This window comes from Microtus oregoni, unplaced genomic scaffold, assembly GCF_018167655.1.
Source record: "Microtus oregoni isolate MIOR12 unplaced genomic scaffold, Mior012 000038F_ref0000394, whole genome shotgun sequence".
Taxonomy (NCBI): Eukaryota; Metazoa; Chordata; class Mammalia; order Rodentia; family Cricetidae; genus Microtus; species Microtus oregoni.
The window spans coordinates 6,721,659-6,738,099 of record NW_024543097.1 but is presented as its reverse complement, the minus strand read 5'-3'; positions in this window follow the sequence as shown (position 1 = coordinate 6,738,099).

Genomic DNA, 16,441 nt, shown 5'->3' with positions numbered 1-16,441 from the left:
AATACATACACAAATATATATTTTCCATATATATTATATCACTATAAATAAATGCATATATATATATATCCTATATGTGATAAGCTTTGTGGCTATCAGATTCACTCTTTTTAAATTTCCTTTATACATGTTCTCCTATATTTTTCTCCATGTTTATGTGTGGCATATATGGCTCCTCTGTTTAGTGGGAGGCTGCTTGTTTGTTTCCCAGCCGCCCAGACTCCAAAATAACCACACAGAAACTGTATTAATCAAATCTCTTCTTGGCCTATTAGCTCAAGCTTCTTATTGACTAACTCTTACATCTTACTTTAACGAATTTCTATTAATCTGTGTATTGCCACGAAGCTGTGGCTCACCAGGTAAAGTTCCGGCATCTGTTTCTGGCGGAGCTACATGGCGTCTCTCTGACTCTGCCTTTCTTCTTCCAAGCATTCAGTTTAGTTTTCCCTGCCTTGCTATGTTCTGCCTTGCTATAGGTCCAAAGCAGTTTCTTTATTAATCAATGGTAATCACAGCATACAGAGGGAAATCCCACATCACTCTGTGTCTTTTCAGATTTGTGCAGAATAAACCAGATGGCAAGTCTTATTAGTCATGTCCTCAGTTTCTCTAACCAGCTGCGTAGTATGTAGGTGCGGCATGGTAAGTCAGAAAGAGAATCTCCGTCTACCTGAAAGCTGCTTCTCGTCACAATGCCATGTCACAGCAGCCGAGAAAGCACTGAGAAAGACAGTGGTTGAGGAGCTCACAGTGTGGCTACTTAGATAGCAAGTCCTAGCTCACCGGAGGAAGAGGACAGTTCATTTTCTGTGTCCTGTAATGTTTCCTGCTTTCTCCAAAAGTGGAGGACTCTTGACCTTCTCTTGGTTTCTTTTGGCCTCTGCTTGTTCCAGTGTCATGTGGCCTTCTACATCACCCTTGTAGCTTGCAGGAGGCTGTGACAAATATGTTCATGCTGCTTGCTGCTTTTCTTGTAATTTAGGTCTTTTGTTCTGGTCCATGAGTCTCACATCTTCTTCTACATCTTTAAAACTGAAACAAGTTAAGTTTGTTTCCAAATAGGAATATAACCTCTGAGTCTTTGTACTTCATAGAACCCTATCTACAAAAAGGAATATCTGTTTTACAAGGTTGGAGTTACATATTTATCTTTTCACTTTTTTCTTTCTCATATGCGTAAATGCTTTGTAGAAAATTTTTCATTGAGTTTGAATTTAAAAACATATGTCCATAAGAATTGAGTCTTATTCTCTGGTGTATGCATACAGGAGAAATTGTATTTCACCTTCCCCATATAATGTAACTATGTGAACTACTACAATAAAATCCATGATTATGCAACTTTAATAGATTTTCATAATTTAGTTTATGCTTAATATTTTCCTTAACAAAGAGTAAAATAAATCTTGTCACTTTATGCTTACTGCTACTTAAATTTATAATATTTAAAATCTTTTATTCTTTTGTTTTCATATTTCCTAAATATAACATTATCACAAGCCTACATTTACCAAATTCCATTACAAACCTTTTTACATTTATATTCTTGCTATTGACTTTGCTATTTTTTGAAGTGGAAAGTTTCTGTTAATTATATCTATATTTTCTCATGTATCTTTAGGAATTATGATTTTTCTATCTTGTAAAATCTCAAATCACATAAATATTTTCTTAATATTCTTTAAAATTTCTTGATTTTTAATTTCCAATTTAGGACTTTAATTCACCTGTAGTTTAGTTTTTTGTAAAAGATAAAGTAGATCCCATTTCTCCCCAGGCAGTGTGCCAGTCATACCAGAAATCTTTTTAAAAACAAACTTATCTTCTCATTAAAAACAGGATTACACCAATTTTTTTGTTTGAACTGATACTTGCTTACAGAATACTTACAGCATTCTTTCAATGTATTTACCAGTTTCTATAAACATACCATATTGATTTGTGATCAATGATTTTTGATAGATTTTATATTGAAATATTTGGAAAGACAAGTTCTTTTCCTTGTTCCTTTTTAATGCTTTCCTAGCATTCTACTGGTGATAAGAATTAACTTTAGTTGATAAAAGCTTCTCACTACCCACTTCAGGATTCTAACTGACATCAGACTAAATTTAGATATTTATTCTGGGTAAGCTGACTTCATAATGATGTTACTCTATTCAAAGACATAGTAGATTTTTCTATTTGTTCAATCTCATTTTATGTTTTCCAATCAGATTTTACATTCCTACTACGAAATATTTCTATCTAAAGCAGTCAAAATCCCATGAAAATAATTTACTCTGTCCCATTAAAAAATATTGAACAGGAGGGGAAAGGCAGGGAGGGAGCAGAGAAAAATGTAGAGCTCAATAAAATTCAATAAAAACAAAAGAAAAAAAACATTGAACAAAGAGATCCTCACTTAAATATTTTTCTTGTAGCTTTCGATTATTATGATGACTTCTTTGATTAAAATAATTTATTCTGTCCTGTGAAGCACTCATGCTTCTTAATTTCAGTTGACTAATTTAATAGTGACTAAACTTTAGTGTCCTCTCAAAACTAAATTCTATTTAGTTTCTTTGTTGTATGTCATTTCTAATCAATATAGCTATATTGGCTATTTCCTCTTGTTATACTACAAATTAAAAAATAAGTAGCAAAGAAATATGGTCCATTCAGATTAACTAAATTAAGATTCCAATTGACGACGTCACATTTTCTTTTTCTCCTACACAGCCATTAACTAGTCTCAATTTTTTTTACCTTCTTATGTGTGTTTTATTCTTTATTATTTCTTTGAGAATTCCAATGTCGTTTAATCATATTGATCTCCTTTCATTTTACAGATTCACATCTGTTAGCGTCTAGGCACACCTTAGCCCAGCCCTTTAGGAACCTGGCACCCTGAATCATGCCTGAATGCATGGCCGAGAGTACCCTGTCCCTTTAAGACACAAGCTCTACCCATGTGTTGCAAGTTTTCCAATTTATCCATTTCCTTGCAGAAGTTAGAAAGGTCCCATAAAAGTTTGGGATTTGGTTTTGTGGGCCTATTTCCTACCCAAATTCCAACCACCCTTTCCCACCCATCCAACATAGTGTCATCTTTTCGGTATTTCTTTTGTACAACCATCAAAACAAATTTGTGCTGTCCTTATAATCTTGGATGTCTGGTCTTCTACTAGTGCTGTTGACCTATCATTCAGTTTAAAGAGGGCAGGCTCTGCCTCTCCCAGAGGCTATCAACTATAAATAGTTCCTCCACTAGGGATGGGACTTCATGCCTATCTCCTTTCTCCACACTGGGAATTGGTCTAGCTTGAGTTTGCACAGGTCTTATGCATACTGTCACAAACACATAATTTTGTTATTATAGCTTTGTATTGTAATTTGAAATCTGTTATGGTGATAAATCCAACAGTTTTTGTATTGTTCAGGAAAGTTTTGGCTGTCCTGGGTATTTTGGATTTCCATATAAATTTAAATTTTTTTCAATTTATGTGAAGAATTGTGTTGAAATTTTGATGGAAAATGCATTTACCTGTAAACTTCTTAAGTTATGATGACAATTTTCACCAAATTAAGCCTATCAATCTATGGGTATGTAAGGTAATCCCATCTTTTGGTATCTTCTTCAATGTTTCTTTTGTCATAGTGTTAAAGTTTTCATTGTATAAGTTTTTCAATTACATGATTTATTACAAGTATTTTTTGTTTTGTTTTAGGCTATTATAAATGACATTGTATCCCTATTGTGTGTGTGTGTTTCATTTATACATAGTGAGGCTACTGATTTTTGTTTACTAATTTTATATCCTGATATAATGTGTTTATCATCTGGTGGGCTCTTTAGGGTCTATTTTGTGTAGATTCATACCATCTTCAATCATATTACCAAAACTTTGGTCTTTGAGGGAAGGAAATAGGTTCAAAATATAGTAATTATGTTACCAGAGTACCCACACTAATGTCTGGCTCTTGCAGAAATGTCTACTCATATTAAGAAAAAACAATATATTGAAAGAAATCAGGGGAAGATCAACTTGTTTGCTATTTTGGTCAAAACAGGGAAGAAGTTTTCAATCTTTTTCTGCTGTGGGGACCCGAAAATGTGAGCCGACTCCAACTTGTCTGAAGGTCAGAGAATTTGAGCTTGTTTTTTGTTCTTGCAAAGTTGTTGACAACAGGTGTGATTACAAAACAAGATATCCTGACCTAGGGTGTGTTTACTTGATGTTCTGGACATTAAGATGGCCCATAAAGGTAGATCTGCTTCATTCTGACCAAAGGTGGAGCATACTTCCGCTTCTTTTAAAATAAGAGGTTTGACTTAGGGAGTGCCTGCCTACAGAATACTTGGTCTAGGGTGTGCTCACTGTCCCAAACATCAAATGCTTTGCTCAGGAAATAGTGGCTTGATGCCTGGAGTATTGAAGCGAGTAACTCTTCTCATTGTCCTTTGTGCCATGTTAAAGCAGTCTTTTGCCTTCTCCCCCCCAACACCATTTGTATTTGGGGTATAAATGTGTATGGAAAATAAACATGGTAAACTCAGTATTGAGGATGTGCTGTGTGCCCTCCTGTTACTATTCCATGTCTCTCTGTCTCTGTGTTTCTTTCTTATTTCTGTTTCTCCTACCTAACATTTCTAATCCTTATGCCCCTACCGTGGAACACACAAACATGTCGTGGCAGGATAATAACAAAAGTCACCCCAAAAGGTGACTCACAACATTCTGCCTTCCCAATAAAAGCATTACAACTTTAGGAGTAGGAATGAAGAAATATAAAGAAGATGAATATTGAGATAGTCTTTCTTCTGATGTCAAGTCTCCTTGGGTCCCATCTCCCAACATGGAATTTCTTAATGAAATCCTAATTTCTATGTGCCCATTTAGCTCAGTTCATATTTATTAATGTCTTCTATGTTGAGTGTTTAGTGTTTCACACTCATCATGGGAGACAAATGCCAATGAAGAACTGGGATGGACAACCCTTGATCCCTGTGTCAGAAACCTAACATCCAGTTGATTGCCTAATTTAAAATTTTATTCAAGAATAAACTACTCTTTTGTTAGCGTAGACATAAAATTGGCAGGATAAAGAGAACCAAAACAAGGAGAGGAGACAAAGGCATTACATTAGGAGTCTGCGTTATGATACTGGATGGAGGTTAATAAACAATTTAAAATTCCTGACAACGTAAGAAATTCCCATTAACCTTTATGATGATAAAATTCTCAACAGTGTGTTTTTCCTACTTAGTATCAATCTAATGTTTAAATAATGTGTGAGCACAACATAATTTGTCTGAAAAGGACAAAATATGTATTTTTTAAAAGGTGTAGTAGAGTGTCACCAGAAAAAAAAATGAAGGATTCGTGGCTAGTTAATAAAATTTATTATATTGTTTCATTTGTTTGCTTTCAAACTAATCTGCCATGTATTATGCAGTCCAGCTCCAGTGCCTGTAGGGTTCTACTGTTATTATTTAGATGTCAGAAAATAGTTAATGATCATAATAAATTCAAAAAATCAATCTTTTCCCAGAAAAAGTTAACTGGAAGTGATTGAGAAGAAAATGGGTATTATGTCTGAAACCTACCTACACGTATTTCTGACGGGCACATTTCTCCCACAGCCACCATTATTGCACTAGCAAGTTTCCATTTACAAATTTGAAAATGTAATCTCTTTCTTTCTTCATCTATTCCATCTACCATGTGTCTGAAGGTGCAATTTTTTTCCTTCACCTTTTCATTCATTTCTATATTCATCATCATGGTGCTAAGTTAAGCAATGAAAAGTTTTAGATCTCACTATTTCAAAGCTTTTTATAAGTTGCTCAAACACCCTAGTTATTTCCCATATGGAAGATATTGCAGTTCAGCTGCCAAAAATATTGAAAAAAGTCAACACCTTCCTTCAAAGTGACTTTGTAAAGAGACCGCCATACACAGAACCCAGACTGTTTTTCTCTAGAGTGTAGGATCATTACATGGGAGCACAAGGTATAATCGGTCTATATCTTATTTATCAGAAATGAAAGGGTTTTTGTTGAAAAGAATTTTTAAAAATACTCTCAATTTAATTTATTTCTACATCAAAAATAGACTAAATCAAACCTGCAGCATTTTGCTATTTAGAGCAGACTGACTTTTGCTCAGGGAGTCGTGTGCAAAACCATCCTGGTATATCTAAAGTGATGATTCAAAAAAAAAAGTGGAAGGGAGGAATAAAGTGAAAATAAGATTGAAAACGAGGCAAAGTTTTAATCTTGCCATTGTGAAAATGTTGTTAATAAATATTAAACATTAAAATTGAAATAAGAAATAGAATAAAACTAGAATTAAATGAATCAGAAATGTTTTTAACATTCAAAAACTAAGGGTTTTGTCTTTAATCCCACCTATCTAGAATGTTTTTAATAAGTTTATTCTAATAGATTTTGAAAACATATGATAGTTTTATACTAAAAAATAACTAGAGGGCTGGAGATTAAGCTTGGTGAGAGCTAAATCTATCAGTTTGTTTATATTAAGAACCCTTGTCTAAAGCCTCAAAACATTATTTTTATGTCAATTCTATTCTATCCAAATGATAACTTTTAGAGGTAATGGCAGCAGGGAAGGGAAAAGGAACCCAGAGTTTGTACTCCATCACCACAAAGCAGATCTCAGAGAGCCTGTGGCTTGTACCATAGCAGACACCCCTTCTCTCTTATTCTGCATCCATCAGCACACCTTGTGGACCACATGGTCTGGATTCCGTTTTGTTGCTTCTAATCTATTGAATCCTATGCTCAGTGGGAGTGCATATCTTCCGGGGAAATAACAAGTGAAATGAGATGTCCAAGTTAAACACCACCTCTTCCACAGCAAGTGTTGGATTCCCTCCCAAATCCAAAAAGAACTTCTCTACAGAGTAGTAGATATTAGTTGGCTATTAATGCGAAGTGAATAAAAAGCTATCATTTGAATAGAATACAGTTGACCTAAAGTGTTTTAAGACTTTAGGCTCATATTCTTCATATAAACCAATTCATATATCAGGAAAAACATCATTTTCTAAAAGATATACTAGCCATTGTGGCCTACACAACCACAGTTTCAGCACTCGGGAGGCTGAATCGTTATCACCAATCTCAAGGCATTCTTGGGCTCCACAGTGAGAACTCAAAGAACAAAAGCCAAAACAACAACAAAGAATTCTGGCTGTTTCATGGCCTTCATAGTTGTGTAGGACTGTTGACTGTTTCCCTGCTTTGGAACCTTGCATGGTGCCTTCTAGACCATGGCAGCTACTCCTCAGGGAGGAAACTTTCAGGCCAATTCAAGCCAGGGCTTCTGGGTTCTATATGCAAAGTCCATGGTGTCTTCAGCAACAGGGGTTTAGCTCTGAGAGCAGCCAAGGACAATAGGAATAACCTGTAACACTTTAGTGTGTCTCTTGTGCAACCCTAACAACTCAAAAGAAGGCTTCTGATGCCTGGTGTTGGGATTTTTGTTGTTGTTGTTGTTGTTAGATGTCCTATATCTCCTGTGGAGAGTGCTGGTAACCCAGTTGGGGAATCTTCATTCAAACTACATACCTTTGCATGCCGATTTACACATAGTGTTTGTCTGTTTTAGAGACACAGTTCAGAGTATGATTCCTTATGACTTTCAGACATGAGTACTGTTATTTATTTTTCTCTACTTTTCTGTATTGGTAAACATTTCTGGCACTGGAAACCAGTACAACTACCCAGTGTTGGTGAAGACATAGATCTTGGAGGAGAATCTACAATCACCACTTTACTAAATCAGCATAATTATTAACTACACTCTAAATATTTGTCCTCATACCGACAGATGAGTCTAGTCCTCTCCTCTCATCATGAAAATTTTCTTTGCTGGAGAGCTGGAGAGCAGAAAAGAAAAAAGAAACAATGTAATTATAATCTCAAACATTTTTTTATTTATTATGTATACAATGTTCTGTTTGTGTGTATGCCTACAGGCTAGAAGAGGGCACCAGACCTCATTACAGATGGTTGTGAGACACCATGTGGTTGCTGGGAATTGAACTCAGGACCTTTGGAAGAGCAGGCAATGCTCTTAACCGCTGAGACATCTCTCCAGCCCTCTCAGTTTTTTTTTAAATATAAAAAAAAAATCCAGTGCTTGTAAGGGCCATATTAAGCATAAATAAAAGAAAAATAATATATTCATATTCATATATTATCTCAGTGTGTAATCGTAGCAAGAGATCAAAACCAAACAAAACAATGAACTGTTTCAGAAACCAATGTTTCTTTGAAACTTCAGAGTCTTAGAATCATAGACTTTTAGAGTTGGAAAGTTTAAAAGTGATCTCTTTGGCCCCTTTTCTTCATAGATGACAGCCTGATGCACAGATCAATGTGTGAGTTCTTGCTTGGACAAAGAGAACGAGCAGCCAATACAAGCCCAGCTAACTTTTTCCCCCTAGTATCACTAATATATGTATTCAGTGCTCAACACAATAATTCTAATATACATCAACTGTCAAATCTTGCACCAAGACCATAAAAAAATGCCCTGTTGGTCCAGCTGAATACATTAAATTTACTTTAGCAGGAGAGAATCTCAGATTGGCAATCTCTGTGATGTATCAAAGGCAGGAATGTCTGGAGATGTTCAGAGAGTGTGCTCAAGGGGTTCTAGGCAGGTCTTTGAAGAGGGAACTAGCTAGCACTGTCAAAGTTAACATCTTAGTGGTTTAAGATTGGGAGGAAGAAAGCCTTAAAGCAAGTTCCACTAAACTAATTAACACTGTGCCAACTGAGGTATTTGTTTAGGTAAGTAAACCGGCATTCTGATATTCTGACTAGATAGGTGTTTGCCCAGTTGAGCAAACTGTTTGCCTTGAAAAATTGCTTTACAGAATTTTTGAAGCAAACAGCCAAGATGTTTATGGGTTTGAAACCTGATATAAATGTCTGGCTTCAGATAATGTTGACATAAGCTGTCTCTGCTGTCTCCGATCGTTTTCTGAGGCTGCCTCTAACCTCAGGAAAATCACTTACTCAACTGAAGTCTCATGGCTTTGTTTATTAGCAAAATGAAGCGAGCGTTCTACTAAACAATCAGAACATCTTGCATGGTTTATTAGTCAGCAGTTGCTGCAAGAGCCTTATCGACTACTCCAAACCTTGGGACAGGCAATAAACATTTATTTGTGGCGTCTACATACGTGAGTCAGCTGAAATCAGCTGTAGGTTGGGTCAGCTGGCCTTGATGCCAAATTACCTGCCAAGAGGCCACAGAAAGAGTAAAGAAGTAGGCTCAGCAATTCAATCAACCAAACCTTTTGAAAGAAAACCTTACCTTTAGCCTTCCACAAGCCATAGAGATATGAGAAAATTGTCTAACAGGATGTAGTTTGGCAAATAGAAACCCTGTGGGCAGGCATGGGCAATTACTGAAATATGACTGACTAATAGGGATTGTGAGTGCCTCTCCCAATCACCACTGTATCACTTCCACAAAGGACTTTATGACCCTTTATTTGAATTAGAATCTAATAAAAACTTTGGCATTGGACCAATCTAGTAAAACAGAAAGTGTTGAAAGTTCAGTTATCACATGAGATGTTTTTCAGCATTAAATCATTGGAATTTACCTTCTAAATCTATCAACTTTAAATGAATCTGTATAAATCTTAGAGAATTTTATAACTCCCTCTTTATGACAAAGGAGCTCCAACAACTCTTGATTTTTTCACGCCACCCCAAGAACCATCACTCCTTCCTGCTTTATTTCCACGTTCTCTCTTGTGTTTCCAAAGCTATAATGTCCTTTTGCTCCCAAGGGAACACAATACATTTTGTTTGACTGCTTAAGCACAGTGTGACTTAGAAACTTCAAAGTAACTATTTAAAACTTGAAAGAAGCCAATTAGTGATTTGAGTCTAATTTTCAGTGTACAGCATTTATTGTTTTTAATGAAGACAGTATTGAAGCTGTGGGTCATAAAGTCAAAATGTCAGTCCAAAGAGAATGAGAAACAAAAGATCATGTACACATCAATGACAACCCAGATGCTAGACCAGCCTAACTCCTGAGCTATTGTGGTAATATATATGTATGTATTTCCAGCAATTTTAACCCTGTATCATGCATAAATAGTAGGAACAGATAGGAGAATAAATAATATAAGTGAGATTCAAAATGCATTGCTTATTTTAACTAAAAGAAATTAAAATTAAAAGTCCTTAGCTCTAAAAAAAAAAGATTAGTATACCCATATACTTCTCCAGTACACTTACAAAACTTGAGCACACTTAAAGAAACACAGTATATTACTATCACTGTGGCTTTATCCATATCAACTTTTATTAAATTTCATAAATATCCCTGTCAATGTTCAATGGTGATATGTTCCAATATTCATCGACATATAAAACATAATTGCTATGTAGGGTATTAGAACTAAGTACCAACGTATAGATACAAGATTTAAATATATAATGGGCATATGTGTGTCTACTGTCTGCATACATACATATGATTGTTTACAATGGTATAAACTTCAACCTTATAAGGGAAGAAAATCCTGCCATTTGAGACTATGTGTACACCTACACCAAACATTAAGCTGGATAGATAGATAGATAGATAGATAGATAGATAGATAGCTTTTATTTGTCAATTATACCTCAACAAAGCCCCAAGAAAAAGATTACACCAAGGTTATTGGTACATTATCAATAACTAGTTATCAAAGCTAGCTAATTTTAGTTCTAATCTAAATAGCTAGTTTAAATCTATATGCATTTCATTACATGTAGAAGACACTAACAACCTAACCTGTGTGAAACTTTACTCCATGTAAATATCCAGTTATACGCATGTGCTGTGGCAGAGTTGGGCCCAACAACCTCCGTTTCTATCTATGTTTTTAAAAAGAAAAGGATATTAACACCCTGGCTCTCAGAAGCTAGGAATATTTTTACTTACTTCTTGCATCCTGGCAACCTCTTGGGGCCAGTTTATGCACTTCCTCTACTCTTGCTAAGAGAAATGATTTTTCAGGCTCTTATATAAGCGAGGTTCTTCCTTTCTGTATCATAGTAGCCCCTTGGTCTCCCTGTCAATCCAATCCTTTTCAATACCATAACAACCTCCATTCACACAATGCTATTACCGGGTGAGACAGGCCTAGAGCTCTGTGTATTTTATGTCCCACAGCAATTCAGCTCGGAAAACTCTCGCTGCATCACAGGCCTTGCCCATCTCATGTTTGAGTGTGCAGTTACACTTCCATTTCCTCCCTCGGCTGCCGGGGCTGTGCAACAAACTCCTAAACCACATAAATCCCACAGAGCAGCTAAAAATAAAAAGATCTTCATCAACTTATCCCCACAAATACCAACTAGGTTGTACAAAAGGAAAAATCTTCATGACAGAATGATTTGACTGAGGAAAAATGGTAAACTTCCTGTTCTGAATGGAAAGTGTACCCCAACACACACACACACACACACACACACACACACATACACACACACACACGTGCACACGCACACACACCTGCAAGAACATTGGAAGGGAGGGAAGGCCGGAGAGAGAGAGAGAGAGAGAATGCTTTTAATATATGCAGCTCGCTCAGTTTTCACTCAATTCAATTCAGTGATGAAGTTTCCTATAATGCTTGAACAATATGCCTATCAACAGAAAAACCTCAAAACACAAAGAGAATAGGAAACAATAAGGATAAACTTACTAATAAAAATATTATAAGATGCAGCACTTTCTCCATCTCTCCAGAAGGAAAATATTACAGATTAACTATGAATTTCCTGAAGGATGCCAAGCAACCACCTGATGACGCTTGACTTAAAGATCAGGTGCATTGGGGCAGGCGCTGTGGCTGGAGACCTTGTTCAACTAGATAGAAGTCCAGGAATAGGCTGGAAGTAAAACATTACTTTTCGTCCTGCATGTATGAAGCAACCATTAACTCCAGTAGAGTCCCTCCTGGATAATGTCCTCAGACTACAATAGCCATGCACAGATTGACCGTTGACCGTGTACCAGCATTGTGCTATCCGCTTCACATGGCTTAGACTAATTTTGCCATCTAGTCTCCATTCTACCGACAAGAAAATGGAGCTATAGAAACATTAGTAGTGCGGCTGTGCTATTCGCTCAGACATGTGCTCTACACTGACTTCTCCTGGAGAGCAACTCGAGGGAAATGGGAAGGTTTAGCCATATGCCCCTGCTGTGTTCGTGGTGGGTCTAGTTATAACACCCAACTGCGAATGCCTGGTATTCACGAGATGAATGAAGAGACTGTGCTGTGGGTTCAATGAAATGCTACTCAGCTCTGGAAGAAAGGATGAACAACTCTCCGGGACATAGAAGATTCTCGAGGACTTTCTGCTATGGGGGAAAAAGCCAAAACCACGTATGAATAAAGATGATCTTAATCCAGTACAATATACCTTGTGTGGTCTAAAGTTTACAAAATAACATTTTTTTCCTATAGGCCTTTTAAGGAATCTCATATTAACTTTAAGTTATAAACATTGAATATATGTAGTAACAATAAAAAAATTTCCTTCCATTCTTTAAAAAAAGATGAACTCTTGACTTTTCTGCTTGCTTCCTTTGACTCAACAAAACTCTACTACCTCAGCCTTCTCATCCTTCATCATCTCCCTCTGCTACAGTTACCATTGTGTTTGTTTTCCATTAATAAAGCAGTTTAGAATTCCTCATTTGCACCTCATCCCCCAGTACATTAGCAGAACCCCTAGGAATGTATTCATTTTAATAATTAATGTTTATTATTGATTATGCATTCACGCACACATATGTGCACATGTTCTTGAATAAGTTTATGTGCTGAGAAGTTTCTATGTAGGATAAAAGGTGGTGTCACATCTCCTGGAGCTGGAGTTGCAGGCAGTTGTAAGTTACCATGTAGGTACTGGGACCCAAGCCTGGTCTTCTACAAGAGAAGTGTGCATTCTTAGCTACTGAGGCATCTCTCTAGACCCTCCTAGGCTGTATTTTTTAACTACTGTGAACTAAGTCATCTCTAGTCCACTCTAATGTCCTCCCTTTTTCCATCCTGTCAGCTTGCCACCAGCAGCTCTAGCTTCCTGTAGAACTAGGTCCCCCTACATAACTGGTCGGTCCCCTTACTGACTTAGGACTGCACTACAGTGAGAAGGAGTACAGGCTTCCCATATGGAAAAGGGATGGAAATGTGTGAACCCCAAAACTAGCCTGTGGATAATTCTTGCATCAGTCTAAACTGTGAACAAAGGACCCCATTTCATGTGTGGTGATTCTAAACTACCATGTGCTCCAGTCAGAAGAGTATGGAACTTTCATTGCACGTGCTCCCTCCATATGCTTTATCACTTTTTTATGGGAACCATGGGAAGTGGAGTCCACTGGAGTATCTCTTCAGGAAACCATGTTTCCTATGAACCATTGTGTGTTGGAAAGGAATCTGCACAAGAAGCCACGTCTTACTCACTATAACATGTTAGACCTCTGCACGACCAGAATGGAGTCGAGATGGACTCTTCACAACTAATAGTAAATAATTGTCAGTATAAACATTATTAAGATATCCTAAATTGCTCATTCTGTTTATAAAAATTAATTTTAAGAGGTGGGAGACATTGACTTGCCAGTTAATTAAGAGTGTATACTGTTTTTGTAAAGGACCTAAGTTTTGTTCACAGCACCCGTGTTGGTAGGCTCAAAACTGCCTGCAACTCTAGGTCCAGGGGTCTGAGATTCTCTTCCCTTCCCCTTGGGCACCAGTATACAGCGCACCCGCGTGTGCGCGCGCGCACACACACACACACACACACACACACACACACACTGGTGTGTGCACACATACACACACAAAAAAAGACTTTTCAAATTAAGATAAAAAGCAATGTTAAAAACTAATCATAAAATGAGAGCATCAAAGAATGGGCAGAATGTTAGTAAAACCTGGTATTATTAAATAGCTAATTCATAACAATATTATAGGTTTCTCCAGATCTTGTGACATTTGGATTTATCACCTTGTCAAAATAAGTCATTATCACTTCTTTATTATTAAAATAATTGTTTACTGCTATGTTTAATTCTATTTTCATAATTCTACAGGCTACTGTCTTAAAGAAGCCAAAAATCCTGAGCACAAGGGATTATCAAAGAAATAGAAATCAATCTGGAAACGTTAAACACTGTATTAAAACGTGTATGCAGCGTTGCCAGTGGAGGACAACAACTTTGCCCTCCAGCGAATATTTGGCCATTTTCAGAGACATGTCAGTTGGCATGATGGGATAGAAAGTCTCTGGAGTCTTGCAGACAGATGTCAAGGATGCTGCTCCAATACCCAAGATAGTCAGCTATGACGAAGGAAGATCTGGCCCAATGCTTCAACAGTGCCAAGGTTGAGAAGTCATGTCCCAGACTAAGAATGCCGGGCAGAAAATGGCATCGGTATTGTATCATCACTGACACAGGAAAGGTCCGTTCTGTCAGGAACAGAGTGAGTGAAGCTAACTGTGGACCAGCACAGTCTGCAGAAGCCAGGACTGCAGAACTGGATGAGGACAAAACACACTTTGGTCAAAACCAACTCATCTGTGACCCTGCATTTGTGCCTAAAATGTTTATCAATTTCTTGGTGAGAAAAGAGAAAGTCAACACTGAATTCAGTCTTGCTACTCCTTAATTTGAAACTACTGTGTGTGTCTTTCTATATTGCAAGGCTCAGTTGACTTCTTAAAAGGTGAGAAATATCCTTTGTAGCATTATTATAAGGATTTTTACCAGTGCTTCTTCCTTATAGACTTCTTTGCACTTTGTTAGAACTGGGGCGGTACCATACTACAGGCCAACTGCCTTTGAGTCTCAAACTTCCATACACACATTGAACACTGAAGGCTGGCACTGCCAAGAAGAGGGATATCAATGGAAAAGACAGAAAACCTAGGCCAAATGGTGAACTTTTCATTTTTTTGGATTTACTTTTTCCCTTCTTTGTAGACAGGAAAGAAGTTCTCAACAGGGCTTGGGTAAAGGATCCAAAGGTCAAAGTAAAAGAACGGCCAAGTGGTGTAGGAAGTTCTGGTTCTTAGCTGCCTAATGATGACATAAAGGCTGGGAGAGCAACACAGAGCGCTGAATAAGGCTGACGAAACAAAAGGGGAAAAGAACAGACTTACTGGAGACAGAAGCCTCCACTGGAGCCTTGATACCGTGCAGTGGGGGAGAAGCGCATACATGGAGTATAGGATCCATTTGGATAAACTGAAGCAGGCCCCCAAATTTCCCCACAGTCTCATGATTTTAAAATCAAATACAGGCAGAAGAAACAGAGAGTTAAGCCTGAGGTTAGCTGGATTTGTGTGAATTAATAATGGGTGCCAGAAACTAATGAAGAAAGTTCTGGTTTGGAGATGTGAAGCAGATGAATTCACGTTCCCTTCAGCTCAACCTCTGATGAAGACGCCTTGGCTAGGTCACAGTTGACGCCATCATGGTGAGACAGCATATACAAGGAGAGAGCGCATACTGATCTCTAGCAGGAAGCTGGAGAAGGGAAGGGCCTGTCTTCCTAGTTATCTTTCGCTAGAGTGTAACTTTTTTATTTCTTTTTTATTAATTGTGTTTATTTTTTTAAAAAAGAAATCAAACTATCTTTTTTTTTTCATTATACATACCAATCCAAATACATTGTAACTTTTAAATGCCCCCCCATCTCTCATGTTCTTACAACCACAGGCAATCTTCCAACAGAAAAATTCTTAAAGAAGGCACTTAAATTCTAACAGTTTATACCTCAAATGTCTGAAAGAAATCACAGGAATGTCTAAAATGGCCTGGAAGTAAACATATCATACTTTCTACATTAAATAATACAGTTGACCCATGACTGTGCACATTGTGTTCTTTATACAATGCAAATACATTTGTCTGTGCTTCTCAACTACTTTTTACATCGCTTGATGAAATTTCATGTTATACAATAAATATTACTTTGTAGCAAATGTCTTTAGATACTGTTTAAAGAAAGGCATGTAAACCCAAAAGAAAGGACTAATGATTTTAAGTGAACTTCTTGGTCCCCAGAGAGGGTGTAGGAGAATCAATGTTCTGCTTTTACGACAGATTGGCTGGGAAGCCCCCGACAGATTAAATTTTGAGGAGCAGTTTTCAGGCTTACGATACAGCCGTCTGTCCTGTTTGAAGCTTGAATAAATGATTTTCTCTGCAGCACCCTGGCCTATATAAAACACCGTGGGGCAAAAAGAGGAAAAAGGAAGTGTGTCCTTAAATCCAAGGACCATCCATGGACCAGTCCTACTTGATGTATAGTGCAGCACCAGAACATCCCAAGAGTTCAAAGGCTGTGCAGGGCCTGGAGAGATGGCTCAGCAGTTAAAAACACTGATTGC